The following is a 24627-nucleotide window of genomic DNA, read 5'->3' as shown; positions in this document are numbered from 1 at the left end:
TAAGAGATGTTTTGAAAGAGATGCCGACATTTGAAGTCAGCAAGGGAGCTTGAATGAAAGAATTAACAGAAACAGATCTCAGCTGTGGGCTTATGTAGACGCCTATGCTGCTAAAATTTGCATTTCATGGGGAGCACATGGCAAAAAAAAGTACTATCATGATATACAGTGGCACAGAATGAGGTCAGTGGTAACTGTCCAAGTCTCCCAGGCTGTGTCTCAACCTATGAACCCACACATTCACACCCCACACACAAACCATCACACACAGGCACATGCGCATGCACACACACAGGCACACATGTCCCACGTTGAACCAGTTTCCAACTTGACTGATCAGCCCCAAACGAGTTGCTGAACTGCATTGCCTGCTCATCACCAGTCTCTCCCTTATCAGTTCAAATCCAAATGTTGAAATACTTCAGGTGGAAAAGGTAATCAAAAAGCAAATACAAACGGCTAATAAACACATTAAAAATTCAACCTCGGCAGTCATGAAAGAAATAAAAATCAAGACAGAATACTATTTTTGATCTGTCAAACTGGCAAAATTAAAAGCAGTAAGATTACTCCCAGCTGGAGAGGTCTCTGGCTACCTCCCAGCTGTGCCAGGTGGGGTGCTGAAGTGATCACCCAAACTCAGGGCAGAAGAACCCTCCCTTCTGCAGGCTTCAGAGTCAATTCACCTGTATCCTTAAACATTTCACTGGTTAGCAGAGCCTGACTGAGCACGAGGCAGGTTATGTGTGTGCTTGGAGAAGGTAGGAAGAAAAGTACAGAGAAATAAGACCACATACACACACACACACACCCCCATGTTGTAGGCACATGAATGGGCCATGCTTTATGAAGCCCTCCACAATAACATGTCAACGAAGGCACAGCTGAATCTTGCCTTGATAGGCTTACAGTTTAGAAGTGAGGTCAAAACTCATACCCAAATCTGTAGAAAACAGGCAAACAGAATTAGATGCTGTCAAAGAAGAAAAAATGCTGGGTGCATTCAGAAAAGAGATTACTTCCAACTAGGCCATCAGAGGCAGGTGGAATCTTATCAAAGTTGTGGGGAGAAAAGTATTCTAGAGGCAAGAGAAAGATTAAGGTCACAGACAATGAAAATTCAACATGCATTAATTTAATCACCGAGGTCCTTTCCAGCCTTCACATTTTTCTACTCTGATGCTTTTTTCTCCTATTACTTGGGTGAGTTTCAATGCCTTCAGGAAATGAAGGTAGTTACAGTTATGTGCCAGACATTGCCCTTACAGCCTGCATAGGCAAACTCATTTAATTCTCAGACCACCTTTGGAGTGAGTATCCTTAGGTCTGTTTTACAGATGAGGAATCTGGGGCTCGAAGAAGATCAATGTGCCCAAGATCTCAAAACCAGTCAGTGCTGGGAGGTCAGACATGAACTGACGGCCACCTGTCCACCTGACACTGAAGCCTCCATTCATTCTTTCTTCTATACCATACTGCCTCACTTCCAGACCACTTTCTTCATTAAAATTAAGACCCCCAAATTGATCTACAGATTCAATGCAATCCCCATCAAAATCCCAGTAGGGCTGAAATTGACAACTTGATCCTAAAATTCACGTAATAATTCAAAGGATCCAGAAGGGCCAAAAAATCTTTGAAAAAGAACAAAGTTGAAGGATTCACACTTCACAATTTCAAAACTTACAACAAAGTTGCATAATTAAAACTGTGTGGCATAAGGTGCTGGCATAAGGATAGGGGTTTGGGCCATATCCCCAAAAGACACAATTCTGTAATTCTGAATGTTAAAATCCTGAAAGATCAAAATCCTGAAAATATAATTCCGGAAAAATAATTTTTAAGAAATTACTTAAAAGACATCTATTTGCATTTTTAAAGGAGGATTTGTTTGAGAAATAAATAGAAACATGACAGAACACTTCATAGGCCACTTTACACAGTAAGATAAAAAACGACAACACACATATTTTTGCAAGCATACACATTCAGGTGTATTAGCAACCATCGCATGGGTATAGGGGTTATGAGCCGACAACCCGTATTCATAAAGTAGGACAAAAAGAAAAATGTATAAGCACATATCGGTATAGTTGGTAATTGTGTGCACCCAGCTTTATAACTGCAGTCATCTAAAATTCCATGACAGGCAATCTAAGTCCTTTGACGAGATGGATCAAACACGGTGGGTCACCACCACATATGCAATGGTCCAAAGAGCTGAGATCTTGAGAAATTTTCTTTTTCACAAATGCGATGTAAAGAAAGGATATCTCTTCATTTACTGAAGAAGTTTCAACACTTCTAACGTACATAACCAAGATTTACACATAAAGTCAACATTGTGATAATTCACTTTAGTGGAGTCAAATTTCTGATGCTCAAAACAGCAGAAGGAAACTCTGTGCCAGATCTTACAGAAAGACCAATTTCCCTTCTGTATTTCCTCTGAGTTCCTAGCTGATTGGGTGGTGCCCATCAACAATGAAGACAGATATTCCCCACCTAGTCCAGCAGACTCACACACTAATGTCCCCTGGGAACATCCTCACAGACACTCCCCAAATAATGCTTTACCAGCTTTTGAGGTATTCCTTAATCCAGTCAAGTCGACACCTAAAATTAAGTCTACAAATCTACCCCTTGTCAATTTGGCACCGTATGCATTTCCTTAAACCATGCTTCCAAATGAAGACAGCAACAAGGTAATAGTCCCACCTAACATGATGCCTCTAACATGATGCAACTATCCTGCTTATAACTGAGAGGACACGAACGCCTTCCCCAGAATTCAGGTTTCAAGATTTCACATGCAGGGTTTTAATCTGTCAGGGTTGTGATTTTTAGGATTTTAGATGTTAGGGGTTTCGACTGTAGAGATTTTGATCTCTCAGGATTTCAACATTCGGGACTAGGGTGTTCAGGGTTGTATATTTCTGGATGATAGGCACTGATCCCACAGAAAAACCCTTTGTTCCTGTGACTGGCTCCTGCTCCTAAACCTGGTTCCTTGGGTTCAAATTCAGTATTTATTCCCCTTCAGGAGAAAGGAGACAGAGGGAGGTAATTTTGGGAGGGAGTAGGGTGGGAGGTTGACTCTCCTCTCCTCAAGCAGCCATCCTTCCTCTTGAAAGGATGATATCTATGTATCAATCAGTATGCCAGCCTGAAATAATCAAACGGGTTGGAATCCAGTTTTTAAGAGTGCATTTAAGCAAATAGCTGGGAATGGCCATCCAGGAGAGAAAGACTCCAGAGAAATGGGGTCAGTGCTCTGAAGTTAAAAGTTAAGTTCTTGCTTATATAGGCAGAAAACAAAGAAATTTAACAGGATTACATTTTCAATACAAGGCTGGTTTGAGAATTACAACAAATTAGTTGGTTACAGTCTGTTTTCTTTTCCCTATAGGTTTTCTTTACAGCTGGTTTTTCTTTTTCAACTTAAAAGACTGTATTTAACATTCCCTTTTAAGATAACATGATAGCCGTGAAGTCTTGTATGAGAAAGGTAGGAGGGAAGTTAATCTAGAATGAAAGTCAACAGTAAGAGGAAAGGGGTCTTCCCTGGCATCCTTCAGCCATTTACCACATTTTAATTAATACATAACAACACAGGTAAGGAGGAAGGCTTAATCCAGAACGAGAAAAAACAAAGATTATAGCTGCCTAAGTTATGGCTGCCTGTCACGTGCCTCAGGCCCAAAATTATTCCTGTAAGGCTCAAATTTATTTAGAGTTCCAACAGCTTAGGTTCTGAATTACTTATTTTCACATATCTGTCTATTTATCTAAAATATCTCCCAGGAAAGAGAATGGAAGTTTGGCCAGGTGCAGTGGCTCATGCCTGTAATCCCAGCACTTTGGGAGGACAAGGTGGGTGGCTCTCTTGAGCCTGGCCAACACGGTGAAACCACATCTCTACTGAAAATACCAAAATTAGCCCGGTGTGGTGGTGCATGCCTGTAGGCCCAGCTACCTGGGAGGCTGAGGCAGGAAAATTGCTTGAACCTGGGAGGTGGAGATGGCAGTGAGCTGAGATTACTCCACTGCATTCCAGCCAGGGTGACAGAGCAAGACTCCACCTCAAAAAAAAAAAAAAAAAAAAAAAAAAGTGAAAAAAAGAAAGAGAGAGAAAAAAGAAAGATAATAGAGGTTCATCTCCTTTTTCACCAACTTGCTCTTTCTGACTTACCTGTCCCCGCCCCACGCCAAGCCCCTTGGATGTTACAACCACAGGCCAACAGTTTCTCTACCCTCCCCTCCAGGGCAGGTGCCTTGCACTGACCTCCAGTGACGACTGGTTTGGGTGGGCAAAGGAAGAACCACAGCCGCAGACTTGGTGACCCCACAGAGACCAGACCCCACCTATCTCAAAGGTTCCAGGAAAGGGGCCATGCCAGTTAGACTGCGGTGCCTTGTGAGTCAGCCTGACATAAAAATCCGGGTCCAGTGTATTACAACTCACACAAAAAGATCCGTCTCTCTTCCTCTCTCCCTCTCTCCCTCAACAGGGATGGACTTACTCTGATTACAGAGCTCAGGAAATGGAACCCATCTCCGTGTTATCAATGTAAAAACTGAGCTGAGCTATTTGTGATCTAAATCAAAATAGAACCGTGTCTGGCAAACTCATTTTTCTCAAGCCCCGGCAGCTCCCCAAGATACATTGTCTACTGATGGGGGGAGAGAGAGACAATGGCAACTGCCAGAAGCCATTGATCACTTGTTTTATGTGCAGAATGAATCCTTAATCACTGTCGCTTCAGAAAGAAAGGGGGAAATTGAGATGGATTCTCAAGTGCCAAAGGCAGAGAGCTTGGTAATTGGAGCTCTTTCATTCAAACTTTGGAGCGTAATGAGTTAGCCAGTGGTTGTTCATCTCCACCTTGAAGAACACAGACCCTCTTGGCACATCGTTCAGGGGGGCAACAAAGAGACCTGAAAGTCACATGATACTTGCGCCTCCTTGTGAGCTGGGGGATTAAGAATCTCGTACATCGCCTGGGATGTGACATCTCAGCCTGGCTGCTCAGGACCTGCCAACCAGACCCAACTTACGCCTCTGACCCTATCATTTACCGAGTCTCGGTTTCCTTATTTGTAAATGGGAACAAAGTGCTGTGTTTCCTCATTCACCCTGTGCAATTTTATTCCCTATCCCGCTTCTTGAACTACTTATTCTACTGGCAGTGACATTTGTTTATGTATTCATTTATTTTGCAAAGAATTATCAACGGCTTATTATGTGTTTAATGGCTAGCAAGAAGAGTTGTGGTTTCTGCCCCCTTGGGATTGTTTGCCTACAGCATACATCCTCAACAAGGGGCAATAGTGCCCCCTTGGTTCTGGGGGAGTAACAAATCTTACATTTTTGTGTAAAAAAGCACAAACATACATGCAGTACATAAGTATGCTGCATATTTTAAAATTTTCATGGTGGGCAGGGAGGAAATGATTAGGGAAAAAGATGTCTAAAAAGGCTCCTTAGGGGAGCAGTAATGAAAAAAAATCACAAGTCTACCCTAGTTTAATGTAACTTTCTCCCCCTCTTCAACCACCGCACTCTTCAGAACTCAATACATGTCCCTTCCTCCAGGAAGCCTTCCTTGATTTCCCACTCCTCTTTGCCCCTTCTTTTTGTTTCTAGGATGACCTCTACACAGCTAGTTCATAGCACTAAAGATTGAGCTCCCAGCCATGGCTCTGATCTATTACCCTGTCTCCTCAACTGATCTGTAGAGGGGTCTTAGGCAAGGCTCATGTCTGAGTCTACTTAGCTGGAAACTACTAGGTGCTCAATAAATGTTGAATGAATTAATGAATAAATGAGTGAGTGGTGATACATACACCACTTTGCTGTTCCTGGAGTGGAGAAGAGTTCAGGGAACCAAGGTTTACTGAGACCCTCCTGTGCGCCACCACTGTGACAGTCAAAAGACCGACTTCACCCCCATATTTACCACAGCCCTGGAGACGCCAGGTCAGAAATGGTTACCTCTGGGGAAATGAGGGAGAAACTGGGTCCCAGGCAATGGTGCGCTGAAGCCAGCTTCTGCGGCTCACCAGAGCCTATTAAATTTTCAGGAATTTTCCAAGCTAGTTTTTAAGCCATTGACAGTTTTAAATTGGCCATGATGGGAGTATTTACGCCATGGCAATTGGAAAACATTATGAATCAGGGCTTTCGTGTCCCCCTCTGAGAACCAGTTTACCAGCATGTTGCCGATCCCATGCCTGGCAAGTGGCAGACAGGAAAAGGTACAGGGCATTTCCATTGTACCACGCTGCCTCCCTGCTGGTTGTAGGGGGCCAGGGGGAGATACCTATCTTTGCATCATAAGACCTTATCCAGGATCTCACCTAATGCCCTCTTTCTTTCACTGAAATAGCTTTCCTGGCCCTTTAGTTAATTATTGCAAGGAAATGAACAAAGGGGACCCTTGAAAGTCACTCTCTTGGAAACTTGGGGTTACCAGTACTTCCTAAGAGATAGAGGTTAGAAGGGAGGGCTCAGGAACATGTCTCAGAACTAACATTCCGAAGTCCACAGTCCAAATAACCCCCAAAGCCATCCAGTTTCCCTCGAAGGGAGCCTTGAAGAAGCTCTACCAAGAAACTGCAATTATTTGTTTGCCCATGTCTCTTGAGAGGATATAGGCTTCATTAAGGCAGGGACCAAGGGGTTGTGACCCCTGCCATCTGACTCCAGAATGCAGCCCAATGCCTAGTCTGTAGTTGGCACTCAGTAGTTGTGTGTGTTCAATGAGAGAACACCCACCTGACCCAGACGCACCTCGTCAGGGGCCAGAGTCATACCCCATCCAGGTACTCTGAGCAATGTCCCCAGTGAATTTTAACCAACTGAGTCAACCTCAAAGCTCATACGACTCTCCTAATTCCTTGACCCTTTTGTATTTCCCATAAGACTCCAATAAAATGTAAATGCCTTCAGGTGCTCTGGCTGTACGTTCTAAATGCTAAATGTCTTATTAGACAAAGGAGTTGGGTCTGACTCCTCTAGAATACAGATCTGCTCAGAGGAGCCTCAGCAGTAGCTGCTGTTTTGCCACATCACAGTATCATTAGCAACCAGACACAGTTATTCAGCACATACCTTTTAATGTCGAGTCTCCATTTGCTGACTGCTTGACGAGCCAGGGAGGAAAAATAAAGGAGGCTCCTGGTACATCTGATTTTCTCTCACATTAGGTTCTGTGATGGGATCCCTGATTTAAGACCAGGATTGAATTGAGAAGCTGTGCTGATAGCACCATAAATAATAAGGAAACATCAAGTCTGAATTGGTGTGCTGTGTTAGCCCCAGACCATGTACTGTGTCATTATTTATAATCAAGTAAATACTCATTTTGGTTTCCAGAAAAGGGCATCTTGGAGAGAATAAATATTGAAAATGGAAAGAAAAAGGCGTGTGGGGGAGAAGGTGTTTGTCCTTGTTGGGGAGTAAGAGTCAACAGGTAAAAGTACTTTCTGTGGGCATGTTCAAAATAGCGGTAAGAGACAAGGAAGGTTTTGTTTCTCCCAGCTGCTTTGGCCATGATCTCTACCAAGGTCCTCCTGCAATGGACACTAGGAAAAAAGAATAAAAAGGATTCCTTATCGACAGTGATCAAATAGCCTAGATTTTTTTTTTTTTTTTTTTTAGCAAAATTCCAAGCGCTGTTAGTCTTTGAAACAAAAGTTACTCATTCAATTAGACCAAAATACAATTTATGTCTGTACTTTGTAAGACTTCTCATATCAATAAATTCACAAATCAGAAAAAGAATTTCATGTTGAACCAGCAACCTCATTTTTTAAAACACTTCATGACCTCAGTATTTTTATGCACCCTTGAGCTTCTCTTCCCCTGCTTTTAAATCTGTATAACAGCCTGTAGGGTACACTGAGAAAGTCAGAGATGCAGACTCGGGTGCAGAGAAGGCCAGCACATTGCCCACGTTATCACGGCCAGCCAGTGCCAGGGCTGGGCTTCAGTCCCAAGGCCACTGTCTTCCAGCATGCCTCCCACCACTCTCACCATCCCCTGCCCTGAAACCCTGAGGCCTTGCAGCCCCAGTTCCTGTAACACTAGAGTACTCCCAAAGGCAGGGCCAAAGGGTGCCCTGGGGACACCCTGCCCTCTTCCTCCTACAGTGGCCTTGTACTTTCTGGGAAGCCTGGAGTCGCATTTCCTTTGGGTTCCTGTCACCCCTTGCTGTGAAGACCGCTCTGAGGGGTCACGCATGGGCCTGGGGGACAGGATAGCCCCCAGGATGCAAGTGCAGTTCCGACAGTCAAGGGGAGACCTGCTGACCATCTGCCCTCCCGCCCTCCACAAATCACCACCGAAGATCAGAGTCAGGAGAATTAGCATGTATAGTATCCCAGTTCTTCCTCACGAGTCTGCACAGTAGGTGAAGCCCCCACCCCATTTTACAGTGTTAAAAGACAATCTTTAGATAAATTAAATTTAACAGAGTTTAATTGAGCAAAGAAAGATTCGCCAGTGATGCAGACCTCAGAACCAGAAGCAGTTCAGAGAGCTTGGCTCAGCAGGGTGGGCGGGCAGCATCCATGGGAGGTACAGAGACCACCATTGGTGAGGGCTCGGCATTGGCCTTATTTGAACATGGCCTGATGAGTTGCCCACCTGTGATGGACTGAAGCTCGGCTCCTAAATACACTCCTGTTAGGCTTTTTTCAGTAAGTTCCTGTACTAAGTTAGGTTGCAGTTCTTTACATAAGGATTCAAGGTATGCAGGCATCCTCAGGCCAATCGAGTTTAGCTTAGCAACAGATAGGGCAAATGAAAGAGGTGTAAAGTAATTAGCAAGGTCACACAGGAACTGGTAGAGCCAGAACTCACACCCACTTCTTGGATTCCAAGTTTCCTTCCTTCTTCGGCAGTAATAAAAAGTCCCAGGGCGGGCGAACTGCGGCCTCAAGGTGCTAGTTCTCTACACCTGGGTGGTTACAGGGCACACAGACCCCAGCGGTTAAGAGCCTGGCTCAAAGATTTGGGGCTCAACCCCTCTGTGGCCCAAGTCCTTCATTTCTCGAGGGAAGTGGAAACAGCTGCCTGTCAAAGTCACGGTGAGGCCCTGGGATGACAGCCCATAGGCCCCCATGTGTGGGTGTGGGGTCGTGGTGCACCGTGGGAGACACCATTTCCCTCCCATTCTGCCCTCCTTTGGGGATTTGGGGTCTGGTGTAAAGCAGTAGCCAGCGTGAGGGGCAGGAGTGGACACACGCGGGCCCCACCCACCCTCACAGGTTCCTTCTAAGGGGAGCGTTGTCCAGCTCTGATGAGGGACTGATCCCCTGCAGCAAGATCACAGGCAGCAGCCGCTTCTGAAACCAAGAGAAAATGAGGGAACTAGAGCCACGTCGACATGGGACAAAGGGGCTGGAGATGTAGCCAGTTGCCGCTTGGGGCCTAATTATCTGGCATTCAAAGCCCTGGTGACATCTGAGATCCCTATCAACCCTGAAATACCCTCGGATGCCATCCAAGTTGGAGTTATCTATCCAGGAATCCAAATTAAGCAAGGCACAAGGTGCTATGGTGGCCTCCAGGGGCCATTTCTAGCACCAGCCCGCTAAATCTCTGGCTCTTAAAGAAACTGCAGGTTCAGGCCTGCAGCACAGAAGCAATATCAAGCAGGAAGGACATAAAAATGTAAAACAGGGTCCCAGAATATATCTAATACAGCTCCTCATTTAACAGGTCAAAAAACTAAGGCCAGGAAAGGGAAGTGCCCACTAAATATGAAACAGCTCCATGGTGGCAGGGCTGGAGCCCAGGTCTTTCCACTAGTCCTTCCCACCCTCCCCACATGCCTCTCACTCTGCTCTTGAAACTCATGCTTATAGCCCGCCATGGGCAGAGGTCCTCTCCCACCCTCCAACCTGTCCTGGAAGCCATTGCCAGATTTGTGGTCACAAAGACTCACTTTACCCTGTCATCCTTTGCCCAACACTTCCAAAAGCTCTTCCATGGACTGAATGTTTGAGATTTGTGTGTTGAAGCCCTGATCCTCAATGCAATGGTATTTGGAGATAGAGTCTTTGGGAAGTAGTTAGGTTTAGATGAGGTCATGAGAATAGAGCCCCCACAATTGAATTGGTGTCCTTATAAGGGGATAAAGAGACCAGAGTGTGCACGAGCTCGCTCTCTCGCTCTCGCTTTCTCTGCCATGTGAGGATATACCAAGAGGATAACTGTCTGCAAACCAGGAAGAGAGCCCTCACCAAGCACACAAACATCTGGCACCCTGATGTCAGACTTGCAGCCTCTGGAACCATGAGAAATAAATGCTTGCTGTTTAAGCCACCAAGTCGATTTGTAATTTGTTATAGCTGCCCCAACGAAGACACAACGCAGGAAAGAACAGAACTGATAGGTGAGCGTTCAGGGCTGTCCTTTGGTGAGACATGATCCAGCCTTTCTAGCCTTATTCATCCTTCGTATTCATTTACTCATTCTTTCAATAAATATTTATTGATGTAAGGCACTGAGGATAAACAGTCAAGAATAAAACTGTCTTTTAAAAGCTCCTAGTTTAGTGCAAGAAATAGCTGCATAAACAGATAATTATAATGTACTGTATTAAGGGCAGAGAAACAGATATTGACAAGGAAATATGGGAACCCAAAGAGGGAATTCAATACAAAGCCAACATGAACAGGGAAGTTACATCGAGAAAAGTCTTCCAGGAAGATGGATGCCCGAATTGAACTTGAAGGTGGACACTGGTCAGTTAACAGGGAAGGAAATGACACCAGGGGTGCCAGGAGAAGGGACAGCCTGAGCAAGAGAAAGCTATGGAGTCAGAATGTAAAGTCCAGATGGGCAGTTGTCATATTATTTTTTTGCCTCTGTGCTTCTGGTGACTCAGAATCTAAAGGTTTATGTTCTTGGCTGGGCGTGATTGCTCATGCCTGTAATCCCAGCACTTTGGGAGGGCAAGGTAGGTGGATCATGAGGTCAGGAGTTTGAGACCAGCCTGGCCAACATGGTGAAACCCTGTCTCTACTAAAAAGACAAAATTAGCCAGGCATAGTGGCGGGCACCTGTAATCCCAGCTGCTCAGGAGGCTGAAGCAGGAAAATCACCTGAACCTGGGAGGCAGAGGTTGCAGTGAGCTGAGATCATGCCACTGTACTCCAGCCCAGGTGACAGAGCAAGACTCTGTCTCAGAAATACATACATATATATATATATATATATTCTTAATTAGTGGTCACTGGATGGATGGATAATCCATGTGGGGAACTTCAGGAACTCCCATGTTGCTGGGACACCAAAGAGTGGGACAGGTGGGCATGACCAGAGGCAAAGTGGGGAGGGGGATGACAGGTCCAGCCATGATGGCTGTGTATATTTTACAAAAGGGGGAAACTTGACCTTGCAGTCAAGGATTCTTGAAGTCTGTTGCCTTCCAAGTCCACAGTACTCTCCCCTGACATTGTAAGGAAAGTTTTGCGCATAAATTTAGCTTTCATCATATTCTAAAAAAGATTCATTACCCAAACAGGTTAATGATAATGAGGATGAGGTTTGAAGGTTCTAAGCCAGAGAGGGCCAGTGTACAATTTATTAATGTGGATCCCACTGAAGTATGGAGAATAGGGGCCTTGTCTGTCTTCTGCACTGCTGTATCCCTAGCATCCATCGCTAGGCTTGGCCTGTGTTGGACGTTCAATAGAGAGAGAATGACAGCTGCGTGGACCCTGAGCTGAGGGGACCAGGCTGGAAGCCAGAAGACTTGGGAGGCTGTTGAACAGAACCTGGACTGGGCAGGGGGTGGGGAGTGGTTGGTTGCTGGTATAGAGTGAAAGTGCATTTCAGAAACATTTCGGGGCTAGAATTAATAAGACTTGGTGAATATGAGAGGTGAGAAAAAAGTAGATTTCTAGCTTGACTAGCCAGGTGGTAGTGTGATCAATGAAACAGCAAAAACAGGAAGCAGTGTGTGTTAGGAATTGCTGGTGGTTCAGTCTGTTGGACTATGGGACGAGGGAGAAGTTGGTAGGCAGTGGTGGATGGGGCTGAAGCTTGAACACAGAGCTGGAGACAGAGATGTGGAATCAGGCATATAATACTGTTGAGATCCAACCAAGGTGGGTCATGAATCTTTTTCAGATGGGAAAAGTTTGGCTGCCTCTTCTCGCTATATTTCTGCTACTAAATTATACATTGTGTGAAGGCAGGGACTATATAGTTCATGCTTTTTTAAATCCCCCAACCCACCGATAATATCTAGTAAAATGTGCACAGAATATATGAACTGTCATTCATCCATCCATCCTATGTTTATTATCTACTACATGCCAGGCACTGTCCTAGGCATTTGGGATAAATCAGGAAACAAAAAAGACACATATCCCTGCCCTCATGGTACTTAATTCTAGTGGCAACAGATAAACAATAAGCAATAAATATATAAAGAACAAAGTACGCAAGAAGGTGGCAAACGTTATTAAAACAATAAATAAGTAAAACAGGGGGTGGGGAGTGTTAAGGATGGATGCAGTGAGCCTCACTGAGAAGGGAAGATTTGGCAAAAGGCCTGATAGGGGTGGAGTTTGCTGGTTGGTGTCTTGGAAGAAAGTGTTCTGGAGACATGCAGGGTGACCAACTGCCTCTGCCTTCCCAGGACTGAAGGGCTTCCTAGGATGTCAGGCTTCCAGTACCAAAACCCTAGGAAAGGGAGGCCAGCTAAAGGCCCATGGCAGGAAAGTGGCTGCTGCGTTCAAGGAACCACAGGAGGCCAGTGTGACTGGAGGAGCATGGATGATGGGGAGAGGAGGAGGTGACACAGGCCACTCCACAGGCCACCAAGTCATCCCGCACCCAGCACTTTTTCAGCCACTGCTGTGTGACAGATGCACATACTGAGCACAGAGGATAAATAAATTAATAAAACAGAGAACAAGACCAGTTTCACGGAGGGGAAAAGGACAGTATGACTCTCGTGCAAATATGTTCACCTTTCACAGCAACTTCCAGCCACCTCTTCGTTCATGGGTGGCAGGTGGCAGTGACCCTGTCCCCCGCCGGTGGGTTCTGCACCTCAGCGGCTGTCCGTGAGCAGTCCGTCCTCTCAGCAACCCCTTAGGGAAGAAAGTCCTGGTAAGCTGGACCAGCCTGACCCCAAGCCAGGGCAGGACACCTCATGTCACCAACTCATACCCCCCACAACCACAAACAACAGACTTTGAAAATGGCTTCCTCTAAGAGGTCCCCAGACACTTGGCGACCCATTAAGATGGTAATGAGGAGGACTTCTCCTGGAGTTTTCAAGATTTCAGAAAAGCCCCAGAAATAATACCCGTGGATTATCTTCCATTTTACAAAATATAAAGATGTATATATGGAATAGATTCCTAATTAGTTAACGAAGTTTGCTTCTTTCAGAAACAGCTCATGGAGCGCAGGGTTGGTAAGGGGGAAGATAGCAAGGGGGTCCCTGGTGTCCACAGATTAGGAAATGCTGAGTTAAAACTTCAGCTAAAATGAAAGGGTGTTATCTGAGAAAAACAATCGCATTAGGCTATCATCACTTATGAACACTTGAGTGTAAATTAGCCAGGGAGATTAGTTGTTCACAAATCAAAGATTTGCGTGGGACCAGGAAGGGGGAAGAGAGGATAAAAGAGGAGATTGGGAAGGACCAAGACAGTCTTAAATAGGGAACTGGATAAAGAGAACCTAAGATAAAAATACCATAAAAATAACCACGTAGGCCACAAAGCAGCTTTACATCTCCCACTTCATTTGCCCCTTCACAACCCAGGACAGCGAGAACTATAATTATCCTCCAAAAGGCAGCATGGCATGGCAGAGCCAGGCGCTGGCTTCAAAGCCCACGCTATGGCTCTACTAGCTGTGTGATTTGGGCAACTTATTCAACCTCTCTGTGTAGATAATTATAGTGTCCACCTCATAGGGCTGCTGTGAGAATTAGGTGAGTTAATTCATGAGATCCTGGGAACATGCTTGACACATGGTAAGCACTCAATACATGTTAGCTGTTATTTTATAAATAAGGCATAATAGTGAGGTGAAGAGATTTGGCCAAGGTCACCAGCAACAATACAGCAAAGTGTACACCGTGCAACTTCAGGTTTCCTGGGAAAAGGAATCTTCTGGGAAATGTAGTTAGGAAATGCAGATTCCCAGGCCCCGCCCCAGATATTCTGATTGGGTGGGGCAAGTAAACGGTGCCACAGGAGGGCAAGAATCTGTATTGAGAACAGGCACTGCCCAGGTGATTCTGATAGAGAGGATCAGCAGGGGAGAGCCTGCGGAACCCTGGCTGGGATGCAGAGGCTCCTGCTGCCTCACTGGTCTGCCATCCAGGAGACCGCAGGGGCCCCCGCACCTCCTCTTCCCAACTCCTTGACCAATAGTCAGGGCCACTGGAGGCTTCACAGGGCAGCATAGCCCCCTACTTCTGACTTACTGTGCATTTTTCTTTCCCTAGTTTCCAAGGTAAAAAGTGAGGCAATCCATTGTCAGAGAGATAAAGAGTTCTCTCCAAGACCAAGAGCTTTAAAACCAAGCTGCACTTCAGAGTGGATTTTACCACTGGGCTCCGTAATGGAAATGCTGACATAATCGTAATTATGAGGGAGACTTTCCTTCAGATGGAAATGCGGTGACCTAGAAGGCTCCATTTGCAAGTCCTCCTGACCTGTAAGAGAAGATGCCTGGTGGAATATTTTGGGTAATATATTATGCATCTACTTATCCTATGATCCCCATCTGTGGGCTTAGCAAGGCAGTATTTTGAAGAAAGAGAGAAAAAAATATGAACACCAGGCTTGAGAACACTCGCCTGGATCAGAGACCGGGGTGAGCTTTCTACTCTGCAGTGTTTTGCATTTCATATGAAGCAAAATCTATTTCAGGTGCTGCTGAAAATGCAGGAAAAGTACCAGTGACTAGAGTCCTAGGAATTAAACTGGCCTCAGTTCAGAGACGCAGAGTGGTCTCCTACCATCTTTTCTGCATATTCATAATTTGTCAATGTGAAGAGGTCTCCGCCACCGAGAAAAAAAAAGAAAGAAGGAAGGAAAGACAGAAAGGAAGAAGAAAAAGTTCCTTAGGAACTATCATCTCATACGAATGAGGTAGCTCCCTTCACACCAGCCCCAGGAGGCACACACGTGTCATCAGCCTCTGTCCTCTAGCACTTGACTTAATGCAATCCCTGCCAGTCACTTTCTCGCCAAGATATGAATGGTGTGGGCTCTAGGTTGAATATATTACTCAGAAAACAAGGCTGCCTCCCCTGAGAGTGGAGCAGTATTTAGACATTTCGCTCGTGGCTAGGATAAGAGGGCAGGCCCCTAAGCAAGAAGAGGAGGCTGCAGTGACTCAGTTTCTTAGCAGAGATAAAGGGTAAATCCTTGAGGTGGTGCCGTCCTATGGAGCTGAGTCACCTGCGGGCTTGCATGTGGCTACGATTGGCCATGAGTTTCTATCTACATTCATCTATGGCAGTGGTAAGTCACCATGATACCTTTTTTTTTTTTTTTTTTTTTGAGATGGAGTCTCACTCTGTCACCCATGCTGGAGTGCAGTGGCGCGATCTTGGCTCACTGCAACCTCCGCCTCCCGGGTTCACGTCCTTCTCCTGCCTCAGCCTCCCAAGTAGCTGGGACTACAGGCGCCCACCACAATGCCTGGCTAATTTTTTGTCTTTTCAGTAGAGACAGGGTTTCACTGTGTTAGCCAGGATGGTCTCGATCTCCTGGCCTCGTGATCTATCCGCCTCAGCCTCCCAGAGTGCTGGGATTACAGGCTTGAGCCACTGCGCCCGGCCACCATGATTCTTTTTTAAAGCATACAGTTCAATTTGTTTTGACAAACATATACACCCATGGAGCAGCACCCTGATCAGGATACAGAACCTTTCCATCCCCACACAGGGTTCCCTCGTGCCCTCTTCCAGTCAATCTTCTCCTCACCAGAGGCAACCATGTTTCTGATATGTTTACCGCAGATGAGTTTCACCTATTCTAGAATGGTAATATCAATGGACTCATACAGCATGGCCTTGTTTGGCTTCTTGTGTTAAATGTAGCATTTCTGAGATTCACCATGCTGTTGTCAGTAATTCACTCCTGCCAAAGACTGAATGTTCATGTCCTCCAGCATTCAAACACTGAAACCTAATTCCCAACGTGGTGGTATTTGGCGGTGGGCCCTTTGGGAGGTGATTAGAGCCCTCATGAATGGGATTACTGCCCTTATAAAAGAGACCCCAGAGAGGCCCCTCACCGCTTCTACCATGGGATGGCACAGTGGGAGAGGTTGCTGTGAACCAGAAAGCAGCCCTCACCAGACACTGAATCTGCTGGTGCCTTGATCTTGGACTGCCAGCCCCCAGAGCTGTGAGAAATAAATTTCTACTGTTTATAAACCACCTTCTATGATTTTTTTTTTTTTTTTTTTTTTTTTGGAAACAGGGTCTCACTCTCTCACCCAGGCTGGAGTACAATGACACCATCATGGCTCAGTGAAATCTCGACCTCCCAGGCTCAAGCCATCCTCCTGCCTCGGCCTCTCAAGTAGTTGGGACCACAGGTCCATGCCACCATGCCTGGCTAATTTTTAAACTTTGTGTAGAGATGGGGTCTCACTATGTTGCCCAGGCTGGTCTCAAACTCCTGACCTCAAGTGACCCCCCGCCTCTGCCTCCCAAAGTGCTGAGGTTACAGGTGTGAGCCACTGCACCCAGCATCTGACCACTGTTTAAATGTTGGCAGCTCACTTAATAGTCCCACTTCTCTCGAAGGCATCTGTGTCCCTGAGCAAGCAAAGCCTTTGGTTTCCCACAGGCTCTGCTATCTACAGCAGCTCCTCTTCACACTGGCTTTCAGGATTCCAGATTTGTAGGGAGCTCTTGGTTTAACTTCTTGCCCCTTCTCCATCCTTCCTCTCAGCAGTGCTGTGGTTCTCATGGGAAGCAGGAATTTCCCCATTAGCCCATCCCCATCCCCAAATCATTATGACCTTAACTGGTAGATGTGAGTGAGGCAGGCAGGAGTGTAGAGGCGCCAAGAGTGAAAGGTGTCCTGAGCTCCGCGGAGAAGGAGCAGGGAGGATGAAGGAGGGCACGCTTCGAGGCCCCCAGAGTCTGTGCTAATTTATCCTTCCTCTCAAATTGCCTCCAAACTTCGGTAATAAGCATGCTCGTAGTTTGCTGATGAAATACATTCTTCCAAAGCAATTTTAAAATAATCGTACTGTATGCTAAACCCAAAAAAAAAAAGAAAGAAAAAAACCCTGCAGCCAAGTCATTCTAGACTGAACAGCAACGACAGAATTTCATAATTAGGAAATGTGGTGTCATTTCTGAATGTTATTGCACCTTTGAAAAACAGTATCAAACCGAGGACTGAATATTTGATACCCGATTGATTTCAGATTTCAAGTCAACTGCAGCAAAATAATGAGCTGCCTCTGTCGTGAGCTGCTGAGCTCCCACGCGGAGGGTCTGGGAGGGAACGCTCAAAGGGGGCACAGAGCCACGGAGTCTAAAGGCCTCTGCAACGAAGCTGTGGGGCTGCTGGGCTGGTGAACAATCAGGATCCGCAATGTCTCGCATTGATGTTTTTGCCCAAGGGGATGTTTTTGAACCCAGGCTTTATTTTAAGTGCCCTTCAATTTTGCTCAGCGATGCTAATGCTGGGAGTCGGGGGATCAAAGTCCTGGACTAGAATTGGCTGGCAGCCCCCATCACTTATCCAGGGCTGGTCTCCACTGAGGTTGCATGGAGTATGTGGTATAGTTCGTGGGCTGGGGATGACCAGTGGTGGCCTTCCTCCTCCAGACCCTCGCCTTCACCACCAAGCTTTCCACTCACTACCTCTATATCCCAGAAGAATTTCATTCATAAAATCGGAGCATCTTGGCCCGTAAAGGGATGGCATGCCATCCTTTTCAACGTTTCCCTTGAAGCCAGAATCCCCCCATGGCATATCCGAGATCTGCCTCAGGCTGTGCTGCTGGAATTCACATCACCTTGTGAAGCCATCAATTCATGGAGCCACAAAGTTAGAAAAGGCTCATTTCTCTTCACCCAAGATTTACTTCCATATAACAGCTCTTCCGATATCTGGGGACAGGTGCCCGTAGCACATGAGTTAGTATTCTGTCCGTATGATATAGCCTTCCCACTACAGTGTCCTCATCTCTGTGTCTGGGCTCCCTCAGAAGCCTTAGAAAGACCCTTGGGCATAGCCCTCAGTCAGTGATGGATGGGTGTTGACATACAAGTGTCCCGGTCCCTCATGCCCTGAATGGGATGACTGAGAAGCATGCTCTATACCACCTCCCAGTTTCTCCACAGTGTGGAGCCCCAGTTAATCCCAGTAGGAGCTGGCTGGATAACACACCCTTTACCAGCTGCTTCCCCGCCCTGGCTCCCTTCCCCACCCTCTTCCCGTGTTCTCTTTACTTCTCAAATAAAACACCTGGACCCAATGCTTGTCCCAGAGTCTGTTTCTGGGGAGCCCAACCCAGACAATGCCATATTTCAGTTCTCTTCCCCACGCCCAACATCCCTGATGCCTTCTCCTATTTCTGATGTGATAGTCCCAGATTTAGAATTACCCTGGCCAAGCTTCTCCGTGGCCATCTCACTTTCAAAGTTCTATCTTAAGATGTGAAGGCTAGGACAGGAGACGGTGCTCCCAGGACATCTATATAATGCAATGCAAGTCCTGTCATTTCTTTTGATCTCAGCACTATACTGCTCTTCTGTCTTAGGAATGCATTTGATTTTCCATCATCTCACGCTCTTGGTTTATAATCTTCTTGTTAATGTGAAACTCCCAGGTCTTCTGACTTGAACTGCTAATGCTCTTGGCCTTATTTCACTTTGGAGTGGATAAGCATACTCTCTGTGCCTTTATATAAACATTCGATGTCAATATTAGACAGGGCAGGCTAAAAAATATGGCCCTACAGTGTATTACTAGAGACCCTAGGTTGCCAGTAATTCATTAATCAAATCCTATGGGTACAAGTTGATTGGCCCATGACACACACATCTAATTGTTATCATCAAATCCACATTTTCTCTGGTAGGTCAGGGATATCATGAGAGTCTTCACAAATGCCCTGCTGAAAGCCAGACCCACCATTTAACAGACTGAATGGAATCAAATGAAATTCCAGGATCTTTCAGCATCCTGCCTTGTCCTGTCTCCCCTCCTCTTCCCATGCTCCATGGGATTACCTAATTCAAGCCAAGCCAATATGAAAAATGTTTCTCATATCCTTGGTTCCCAGGTTCTGACATGTCCCCATCATCTTTTTCTGGTAGCTGTTAACATAGGAGCCTGAGAAGTACTGGCCAAGGGCTAAGGAGATGGGGTCAGAAAACTTCTTCTGTAAAGGGGTAGATAGAATGTTTTAGGCTTTGAAAATCAGAGAGTCTCTGTCATGGTGTCTACTCTACCATTCTAGCACAAAAGGAGCCACAGACAATGTATTAACTAGTGGGTATGGCTGTGTTCCAATAAAACTTTATTGACGGACGCTGAAATTTGAATTTTATATCATTTTCACAGGTCACAAAATAGAATTTCCTTTCTGTGTTTTTTCCCCCTAACCATTTAAAAATGTAAAAAACCATTCTTAGCTCATAGAACCTATAAAAACAGCTGGTGGGCCAGATTCAGCCTACAGCCATTGTTCGACAATCCCTGCTGTACAGTAAAAGGAAGAGCACGAGCTCTGCTAATGACCTGAGTTCTTTCAGTTCCAGCTGTGGGATCCTGGGCACACCCCTTACCCCCTGACTCTGCTCACTTGCGAGTGTGGATGATATGGTGAAGGAAGGCAAGGCTGGGCCCAGGGTTAGGATGAGGCACACAAGGCACAGGTGCACAGAACATCTTAAATCCGTTACCCCAGGCTGGCTCTCTCACTGCAACCCTTTATTTCTAAATGCTACCACTGGCTTGCAATTTCTTTTAAAAATTGACCAGGGACTTACATGCAGTATGTTCCTTTTATGAAAAGCCAAATAGCTAGTCTGCAATGCTCTGACCCGCCTCTGGCTTTCCGTGTTCTAAAATTTCAGACAGGGGTTCAGTGATCACATCTCCAGGAATTTTCAGTGCCCTGAGCCGCAAGTGGTCTCAGCCCATACGCTTGTAGATTTAAAGGTGCTTGGGGGCTCTCTCGCCTTCAGCTTCACATCTCTTTTCTATGCTTATGTTTTATATAGCCCAGGTTAGAGACACATCACCTTCATCAATAACGGGGAAAGACAAGTGATCTGACCCTACTGTACTGGACACCCCATCTGCTATGATCTGAATGTTTGTGTCTTCCCAAAATTCATATGTTAAAACATATTCTCCAACATGACAGTGTTTGGAAGTGGGGCCTTTGGGAAGCGATGAGGTCATGAGGGCTATGCCTTCACCAGTGGGATTAGTGTCCTGAGGAAAGAGGCTCAAGCAAGCTCCTGGCCTCTTCCACCACGTGAGGACACAGCCAGAAGACTGCCATCTATGAACCAGGAAGGGCCTCACCACACACCACATTTGCCAGAGCCTTGATCTTGGACTTTCCAGCTACCAGAACTGTGAGAAATAGCTTTCTGTTGTTTATAAACCACCAAGTCTATGGTATTTTGTTATAACAGCTCAAACAAACTAAGCCACCATCCATCTACTGCACACTAATTTTTGAGTGTCCCCACCATGTTTTCTGGAAGACTCTTCAGCCACTTCTCAGCTTTCCCAGCCTTCCTGGGACTCACCTTTCATGATCACCATGTTCTTGTATTTGCCCTTGGCCACACGCTCCTTTTGAGAATTAATTTTGTGCGTCGACTTGGTTAGGCAAGGGTGCCCAATTGCTTGGTCAAACACTGGTCCAGATGTTGCTGTGAAGGTATTTTTTACACGAGATTAACATTTAAATCAGTAGAGTTTAGTAGAGCAGATGGCCGACCATAATGTGAATGGGCCTCATCCAATCCACTGAAGGCCTTAAGAACAAAAACAAGGTTCCCTGATGTAGAGGCACTCTCCACAAGACTGCAACACAGAATCCCTGCCAGAGTTTACAGCCTGCTGCCCTGTGGAATCCAAACAGAAGATTGCGACAGCAACTCTTATCTGCATCTCCAACCTGAAGGCCTGTCCCACGGATTTCAGACTTGTCAGCACCCACAATCATGTGAGCCAACTCCTTAAAATGTGTGTTTATATGTCCATCCTATTGGTGTGTTTCTTTGGAGAACCCTGACTAATCCACTCCTCCTCCCATCTTTTGCAGGGCTATGCTAGTTTTTTAAGAGCCTTATCGCCTTCTTTTGGGTCATTGATGACGCATAAATAATGGCATTGTAGAGTCTACTGTCCTTGTAACTCATATAAGCTTTGAAGACTTCAAGAGGTAAGAATTATTCCCCCCTCTCTTGCCTCGTTTCGACTTGCTTTTCCTCGAGTGTAAATAACATGCCTCACTTCATTCTCAGCTTGCTTCCTTCTTAGATAGATTCTAAGACGAAGGCCATTTTCTTCTGGGGTCTCTGTCTTTTCCTACCCCCAAATAAATTCTTTCTGGTCCCAATGACCAGTTTTTCTCTTTGCTGCTTCTCCTTGTCTTTTGGACATAAAATTGTCAGCAAGGCCAAACAAGAATTTATCTGTTTTTAGCAGCCCGAGACTCCGTCTGATGCCCAGATGGTTGAAGTCTTCCTTTACTCCTGGATCTTGCCTCATGCCAGTTTTGTGTTCTGCCTTTAAAAAGTATTATCCATCCATTCCTAAAATAGGACTCCCACTGCTCTCCCCACACTTTCCTTCTCTCCAGGTTGAGATTTGCATTCCAGTGAAAACTTGATAGACTCCCATCCCCCTTCTATGATTTCCACTTCTACTGCTGTTAAATGCATTATATGTTATTCCTTTTGTATTAGTCTGTTCTCATGCTGCTAAGAAAGACATACATACAAAGAAATACTGGGTAATTTATAAAGGAAAGAGGTTTAATTGACTCACCGTTCCATGTGGCTGGGGAGGCCCTGAAATCATGGCAGAAGGTGAGGGAGTTGCAAAGTCACATCTTACATGGTGGCAGACAAAAGAGAATGAGAGGCAAGCAAAAGGGAAAACCCCTTATAAAACCATCAGATCTCATGAGACTTATTCACTACCACAAGAAGAGTATGGGGGAAACCGCCCCATGATTGAATTATTTTCCACTAGGTCCCACCTACAACATGTGGGAATTATGGGAGGTACAATTCAAGATGAGATTTGGGTGGGGACAGAGCCAAACTATATCACCTTCCCATTAATATATTCAATTCCTGAGTCCCAGAATCAGAGAATTTCAGGGTTAGCACAGATCATCAGACCCTGGGACCCCATCTTCTCTAAGAAAACCCCATCAGGAGGTTTGAACACCTTCAGCAGCTAGAAACTCATGTTTCCCATGCAAGGTGGCCCCTTCTGTCTCTGAGCACCTCTAGCTCACCTGGATTTGCAGCAGTGGCACCGCTGGGCAGCCTGGAGGGAGGGCAGGAAGCATGCTTACAGTTGGAACAGTCAACACATATTCTCCAAAATTAGTCTTTTCAGGCCTAAAGGTGAATAGAGAAGGTAAGCAAAAGATGGGGGTTCTGTGTGTTAACTTCCCCTGTGATACAAGCTGCCCAGACTACCACTCGCCAATACCTATGGAATACAGGTTTCTCCTTTGTTAGATTTTTTTCACTTTGTCACTCAGTCTCTATTTACTGGTATCTCCAAGGTCCTACAGATTTTTCCTGTCACCATTAATTTAAAGGTAAAAGGATGGGCAAAGAAGTTAACAAGGATGTTGCAATCCTTAATAAAATTTTGCAGAAGAATTGTCAAGAAATTTTTGAACAAGAAGACAAGTGGTGGTGAAACATTCTTTTAAAAGGCAAATGCAGCCAACAGCTGCTCTAATCAAAGCAATAATGACACTGTAATAAATAAATAGACCAATGGAAAAGGAAAGAGGGTAGAAAAATATGTGAGTCTATGTGGGAATTTCATAAATGATAAAGGTGGCATTTTAAGTCTTGGGAAAATGGGATATCCCTCTGAAAGAAAAAAAATGTTAGATACCTGTCTTGTGATGGATTAAAAAAAAACTAAGCATTTCTAAAAAGCGTAACATTTTAGACTGCATTTGAGAACAGTTTTGTAACATTATAAGGAAGGTCTTCCAAAGGGAGAAAAAATCGAAATGACTTAACAGATTTTAAAAGATTTTAAAATTAAAATCTTATTTGAAAAAGTAAAAAAGAATAACAGGATATAATGTTCGAAGTGTATCTCTTACACAAAAGAACTGTAATACATTTAGAAGAAAACTACTAGTACTTTAGAGGAAAACTAGGCAGAAGATATGAACAGAAGAGGAAATTCAGATGGCCAGTAAGTAGAGGAAAAGATGCTCAAATTCACGTCAAAAAGATGGTTAGTGAGATGCACATTGAAACAACAAAATACAACTTTTCATTGAAAGGTCCAGCAAAAAAAAAAAAAAAAAAGATAACATCTAGTAAAGGCATGGGTGTACAGAAAAGAAGTTGGAAAAATAAATTTCTGGATGTTAGTTTTACAATATTTACAAAGCTAAAAATATGAATTGTGATTCAGACACTTCTAAGGAGGTATTCAACAGAACGTTTGTACACATGCATAATGATATGTAAAAAAGGTTTAATGAGGCGTTGCAATAACAAAATGGAAATAATAATATCTGAGTAAATTACCAATAAGGGAAGGGTAGGAAAAATTATGTTGCATTCATATGGCATGCTATGCAGAAGTTAAAGAATAAAGAAGATCAATATCCAATGATCTGGAAGGAAGAATGTTTATACACATTTTTTTTAAAATCCATTAGAGACCAAAATGTATAGCTGATTCCATTTGTAAAGACATACCTATATAGACATAGAAGCACCCACTTCAGGTGGGAGAAATTCAGGAAGGATGACCCCCAGACTGCTACCCCACCACCCCAGAATAGTGGTGGGACTACGGGACATTTTCAGGTTTTTTGTGGTTTTCTCCATTTTTCAACAAATGTGTTAAATAAAAACACTTATTACAATACCTGGCACAAAACAAGTGATTAAAAGAGAGTAGCCATTATCTTGACCATTATGATGTGCTGTGCCCTGGACAATTCCCTTTGTGTCCCATTCTTGCAGCCAGTTCTTGTTTTCCAAACATTTTTCTCTTCTTATTTGGAAGCAGAGGTGAATTTCCCAACCTTCCGATGAAGACTCTGTGACTTAGGACTTCACTCCCCTTCTCCCTCCCCCACCACCCACATGGAGCACATCCCTTCAGCGGGCATTTATTTCCTGTGTATCAGAAGAAATAGAAACAACTGATGGGGTCAATGACTGTGGCAGGGTCCTTATGCCATGTCAGAGACACCCTTTGGGGTGACAGCCGCCCCCAGAGAGGCTATGCCAACACTATCCATGGCAGCTTTGGGGCCCTAGTGAAGCCAACCAACCATCCACCATTTTGGGCTCTTGCTTCTGAGGTTTCCGTGGGCACTAAGGTAACTAACTTGTCCCAGTTTGCCCAAGA

The 24627-nt window shown here is 45.0% G+C and overlaps 1 long non-coding RNA gene across 1 annotated transcript; it reads right to left on the bottom strand.

Annotated features, from left to right (window-relative positions):
• Positions 1-7365: 7365 nt before the first annotated feature.
• Positions 7366-13816, bottom strand: LOC116275806. Its single transcript, XR_004185143.1, has 2 exons — positions 12994-13816; positions 7366-7587 (listed from the first exon to the last, which is right to left on the bottom strand). It is a non-coding gene; the product is annotated as an uncharacterized LOC116275806 (long non-coding RNA).
• Positions 13817-24627: the final 10811 nt, after the last annotated feature.

The sequence above is a fragment of the Papio anubis genome, chromosome 7 (genome assembly GCF_008728515.1).
Source record: "Papio anubis isolate 15944 chromosome 7, Panubis1.0, whole genome shotgun sequence".
Lineage (NCBI taxonomy): Eukaryota > Metazoa > Chordata > Mammalia > Primates > Cercopithecidae > Papio > Papio anubis.
The sequence above is the reverse complement of the archived record's forward strand: the minus strand, read 5'-3'. Positions and strand labels throughout refer to the sequence as shown.